This window comes from Stomoxys calcitrans, chromosome 1 (assembly GCF_963082655.1).
Source record: "Stomoxys calcitrans chromosome 1, idStoCalc2.1, whole genome shotgun sequence".
Classification (NCBI taxonomy): domain Eukaryota; kingdom Metazoa; phylum Arthropoda; class Insecta; order Diptera; family Muscidae; genus Stomoxys; species Stomoxys calcitrans.
The window spans coordinates 38906019-38912575 of NC_081552.1; positions in this window are offsets into that span (position 1 = coordinate 38906019).

A 6557-nucleotide genomic window follows, 5' to 3' on the forward strand; every position below is an offset into this window, starting at 1 on the left:
TTATGAACCGATTTGAACCATACTTGGCACAGTTGTTGGATATCATAACAAAACACGTCGTGCAAAATTTCATCCCAATCGGATAAGAATTGCGCACTCTAGAGGCTCAAGAAGTCAAGACCCAAGATCGGTTTATATGGCAGCTATATCAAAACATAGACCGATATGGCCCATTTACAATACCAACCGACCTACACTAATAAGAAGTATTTGTGCAAAATTTCAAGCGGCTAGCTTTACTCCTTCGGAAGTTAGCGTGCTTTCGACAGACAGACGGACGGACGGACGGACGGACGGACGGACGGACAGACGGACGGACATGGCTAGATCGACATAAAAATTCATGACGATCAAGAATATATATACTTTATGGGGTCTCAGACGAATATTTCGAGTAGTTACAAACAGAATGACGAAATTAGTATACCCCCCATCTTATGGTGGAGGGTATAACAAGTAAAAGCGTGCTAAGTTCGGCCGGGCCGAATCTTATATACCCTCCACCATGGATCGCATTTGTCGAGTTCTTTTCCCGGCATCTCTTCTTAGGCAAAAAAAGGATATAAGAAAAGATTTGCTCTGCTATTAGAGCGATATCAAGATATGGTCCGGTTTGGACCACAATTAAATTATATGTTGGAGACCTGTGTAAAATGTTAGCCAATTCGAATATGAATTGAGCCCTTTGTGGGCTCAAGAAGTAAAATAGAGAGATCGATTTATATGGGAGCTGTATCGGGCTATATACAGATTCAGACCATAATAAACACGTATGTTGATAGCCATGCGAGGATCTGTCGTACAAAATTTCAGGCAAATCGGATAATAATTGCCACCTCTAGAGGCTCAAGAAGTCAAGATCCCAGATCGGTTTATATGGCAGCTATATCAGGTTATGAACCGACTTGTACTTTATTTGACATAGTTGTTGAAAGTAACAATAAAAAACGTCTAGTGAAATTTCAGCCAAATCGGATAGGAATTGCGCCCTCTAGAGGCTCAAGAAATCAAGTCCCCACATCTGTTTATATGACAGCTATATCAGGTAATGAACGGATTTGAACACTATTTGGCACAGTTGTTGGATATCATAACAAAATACTACGTGCCAAAATTCATTCAAATTGGATAAGAATTGCACACTCTAGAGGCTCAAGAAGTCAAGACCCAAGATCGGTTTATATAACAGCTATATAAGGTTATGGACCGATTTGAACCATACTTGGCACAGTTGTTGGATATAATAACAAAACACGTCGTGCAAAATTTCATTCCAATCGGATAAGAACTGCGCACTATAGAGGCTCAAGAAGTCAAGACCCCAGATCGGTTTATATGGCAGCTATATCAGGTTATGGACCGATTTGAACAATACTTGGTACAGTTGTTGGATATCATAACAGAACACATCTTGCAAAATTTCATTCCAATCGGATAAGGATTGCGCACTCTAGAGGGTCAAGAAGTCATTACCCAAGATCGGTTTATATGGCAGCTATATCAAAACATGGACCGATATGGCCCATTTACAATACCAACCGACCTACACTAATAAGAAGTATTTGTGCAAAATTTCAAGCGGCTAGCTTTACTCCTTCGGAAGTTTGCGTGCTTTCGACAGACGGACGGACGGACAGACGGACGGACATGGCTAGATCGACATAAAATTTCACGACGATCAAGAATATATATACTTTATGGGGTCTCAGACGAATATTTCGAGTAGTTACAATCAGAATGACGAAATTAGTATACCCCCCATCTTATGGTGAGGGTATTAAAATACAAACATGAGTGACACTATTACAACAAGTAACTCTGCAGGTGGTCTGCGGTCCAGCACCGTGAATCCACCTGAACCAACAGGTTCGGTAGGGACGCAATATCTGCAGGTCCCAACCTCATGTTATACACAGCAAACAGGCACACAACAAACACTATACCGCAACTCTACGCACAATATACTGACTCAGCAAGACAACATTGGCTTGCCCCCTTGCGAGGATTCCTGCGATGGAATCTCGGGAGTTGGAGCGATCCAGCTTTATGAATCGGATGAAGAGGACGTCCAGATGATCTCCTCAGAATCGACAGAAGCCTGGTGGAGTGGCGGTAACCTCGCAGGGGGCCAGGTGGAAAGTACAGGAGACGGACGAGCAGAAACGGGAAGACGGCTACAAGCGCTCGATACGGTATCTGAGGAAGATGGAGGGTCTAGAGCCATCCACTCTGACAATCCGTGACAAGCGCTTGATGCGCAAGCATAGGTTCCACGTCAGGAAGTACGAGTCTATGATGAATACTACTGTCGTGGAACGTATGCTGCCCTCTGCTACATCGGACGATATACGCTACAAACTATACCGACACCGCCGGCGGAAGCGCCGCGCGCAAAATACCAGGCCCAGAAAAAGGCAAAACTGTTGAGCCGAGGCCTTTCGTTGATCCTGCCGCTAGAGCCAGGAAGGGTGGTCAGGAGAGTGTCCTCTCGACAAGAGTATGTCATACACTACAAACTATACCGAGACCGCCGGCGGAAGCGCCGCGTGCAAAATACCGGGCCCAGAAAAAGGCAAAACTGTTAAGTCGAGGCCTTTCGTTGATCCTGCCGCTAGAGCCAGGAAGGGTGGTCAGAAGAGTGTCCTCTCGACAAGAGTATGTCACTCAAATAACAAGCCCAATCCAGGAAACAAACGGCAGCGATCTGGCGATGCACAGACGCCTGATGGCAAAAGGAGATCATCTATCCACTGAGAGATGGTTACTAGTCGAATAGAAGATTCTCCGAGCTTTATCGGAAGCCATCGGAAAAGGCGAGGATGAGTCCTTCGTGGCTTTTGATTGTGCTAAGTGGCAGAAGGGCGTCAAAGTCATAGGAAGCGGTAATAAGAAAGCTCTGGATTTTCTTTCGACCTGCATTGGTGGCCTTTGGCCTGGTATGAAGATAGAGCTGGTACCGATTGATCAGATCCCCGACTGGACGACGCTGCGAGATGGGATTTGAACCTTACTCCGATTTCTCATTTCAGCAGTGAAGACCTTACGGTAGTGGCCTTGGAGAGACCCCGATGTGGGCAACCCCCTATATACACAGTCCGCGCCCAAGTCTGTTGGTGCGAGGAGAAGGGGCATGACCTTGTGCTAGGGGGTGACACCAATGCTGACCACAGTCTCTGGGGAAGCACAGAAACCAATGAAAGAAGTGAGTCACTTTTTGATTAAATTTTTGTACTGGCCTAGTTGTATGCAAAAGGAGAATTACCGTACTTTCTACAACCGGATCAGGGAACAGGTTATAGATATAACGCTTGTGGCGAATTGGGGAATTGAAAAGCACTAGTGAGGCATCTAGGTTGCGCAAAGTGCTCTCGATTTTTTGGATGTATACGGCCATTATGAGATCAGTACTGGCCTATGGAGCACTGGTATGGTGTGACGCCGTAGGGAAGAGGACGCGAACGATGGAGTTCGAGAAGGTCCAGAAGCTGGCCTGCGTCGGAATCAGAGGCGCGCTGAGATCCGCACCGCAGGCAGGCCTGGAGGCGATGCTGAAAATGCAGCCCATTGGGGCCTATATTTGAAACTGCGCCGCCAGGGTCGCGCTTAGGCTGAGAGAGCTCGGCATGATGAAGGAGGATGGTTGCGGCCACAGTTCGATTCTGGTTCTTATGGATACGGATGGTGGACTGAGGAGGATCTCCGGCTACTTGGCATCAGTTTCGACTGGAGTGAGGGCATTCGCGAATCGTTTTCCTGAGAGGGACGAATGGAGGGCGGATGGTGTACTTGAGGAGGATAAGACCTCGAACTACACAGATGGCTCCAAGATGGAGTCAGGGACTGGATTGCGGTGCACTCGATATCAGTATGTCTCTGAGACCGCAGGACAGATTACGGTCTTTCAGACAGAGGTCTGCGCCATTGCAGTAGCCGCAAGAGAAATTCTGGCAAGGGGCCTACTGCCCTCGAAACTCAGAATTTATGTGGACAGTATGGCGGCGCTCAAGGCCTTGGGGTCGAGAATGGTGAGGTCGAGATGCGTGGCGGATTGTTTGGAATCCCTGGATAGGCTCCGGACCCACGATGTGACGCTGACATGGGTTCCTGGGCATGAGGCGATTCCAGGCAATGAGAGGGTGGACGAGTGCGCCTTACTGCGAAGCTATTATGGCCGGTCATCGATCGGAGTAGGTCGAGGGAATTGCTGGCGTTCGATAAGAGGTCGATAAGTACTTTGACAGGGGTCATAACCGGACAATGTGCCATAGGCCGCATGGCTTCGCGCATGGTGATACCGCACAACGACTTCTGTAGGAGTTCCCTCGATGAGGACGAGGAGCAGACTATTATTATTGCTTTGTTCCTGTTCGGGTCTGCAGAGACGTAGGCTCTCCTTTCTGGGGAGCAGTTTCTTCTGTGATCTGGGTGAACTTGCGAACGTACCTCTGGTATCTCTCCCGAGGTTTCTTGAGGGAACAGGATGGTTCCGAAGGGGGTTGACACAGGCTCCGGCGGTTCTCCACCTTCCACTCGGGTTTCTCCACTCTTCCTGTCTGTTGTCTTTTTTCTTTTTATTCGTGTATAATTTCTAGTATGAGGTCTCATATTTTCCTTTTTCTTCTCTTTCTCACTCTAGGGTACCACTATTGGTCTAACTGGCCTCCCGGTGAACTCACCTTTGGTGGGCGACCTAATCGAACCTAACCTTGGCTTAAGGGGGAGGGTTTGCCCTCTCTAATATAAAATAAGTAAAAGCGTCCTTAGTTCTGCCGGGCCGAATCTAGGGAATAGTTTCTGCTATAAATTTATACAAAATTAATTTAGTTGAAGGACATAATTTTATTTTATTTTACATACCACTAGGAACCGATCAAGGATGATCGAGAGACCGGTTTACATGGAAACTATATCAGTTTATGGACTGATTTATACCGTACTTGGAAAAGTTATTGGCGGTCATTACATAACAACACATGCAAAATTTCAGCCAAATCAGACACAAATTACGGCTTGTAGGGGTTCAAGAAGTCAAATCGGGAGATTTGTTTATGTGGGAGCTTTATCAGGTTATAGACCGATTTGAACCGTACTTTGAACAGTTGTTGGAAGTCATAACAGAACACTACGTGCAAAATGTCAGCTCAATCGGACAAAAATTACGGCTTCCAGGGGCTCAATAAGTCAAATAAGTAGATCGGTTTATATGGGAGCTACATCAGGTTATAGACTGATGTGGACCGTACATAGCACAATTGTTGGAAGTCATAACAGAACACTGCATGCAAAATGTCAGCCAAATCGAACAAAAATTGCTGCTTCAAGGGGCTCAAGAAGTCAAATCGGGAGATCGGTTTATATGGGAGCTATATTTAAATCTGAACCGATATGGCCCATTTGCAATCCCCAACGATCTACATCAATATTAAATATCTGTGCAAAATTTCAAGCGGCTAGCTTTACGCGTGCGACCGCTATCGAGATTTCGACAGACGGACGGACGTGGCTAGATCGAATCAGAATATCGAGAGGATCCAGAATAGATATACTTTATGGGGTCCCAGATCAATATTTCGAAGTGTTGCTAACGGAATGACTAAATAAGTATACCACATCCTATGGTGGTGGGTATAAAAATTATATAGCCTATTATTCCTTGCAGACCACTCCCCACAATCTGTGAAAATTTGAAAAAAATCGGTTCAGCCGTTTTATCTATACATACACTAGCTGAGCCCCGCCTGCTCTGCTGCGCCCGATTATTTAAACCGCAATAAGTAAAAGTCCTGTTTAAGGGTATGGTGGATCCTCAGAGACTTGGTCTCAAAAGTGGAAGTCAATTTCGTGCTTTACTGTCAAAGACCTTTCATTTAAGATCCATACTGCCATGGTCGGTAAATATGTCCAATTTGAAGGGCTTTTTTGGGGTTGAAGTGACCCACGAAACACTTAGTCCCACAATTGGATATCAGATTCGCTTTCTACTCTCAAATACTTTTAATTTGATACCCATATTGTAGTGATTGGTCTATAAATCCGTTTGGCGGGTTTTGGGGGTGGGCGGACCTTCTAGGCACCCCACTTCAGATTATGATACCAAATAATACAAACAAACAAACACAAATTTATTTTTATATACACAGAAGATTCGATTTAAAATTTGTTCCGAATTTTCAATTTTATACTCTACACCACCACTGTGGTACAGGGTATTATAATATTGTAATTTTATTGTGATCAAGTTACAGGTCGCTTTTATTGTCCGATTTTTATGAAATTTTGCAAATTATGGTTCAAGGACGAACGCTATTGATTTTGAACAAAATCGGTTCAGATTTAGATATAGCACCCATATATATCTTTCATCCGATATGGGCTTTTGAAGCTGTAGAAGTCACAAAGTTGTTCCCATCTGTACAAAATTTAGCAATGGGTGCTTATTTGACGTCTTCATATGCGTGCAAAATTTCATAAAAATCGGTTCAGATTTAGAAATAGCTCCCATCCTTCGGTGGTGGGTATAAAAAAAAAAATAAAAATAGGATTGCAAATGGGTCATA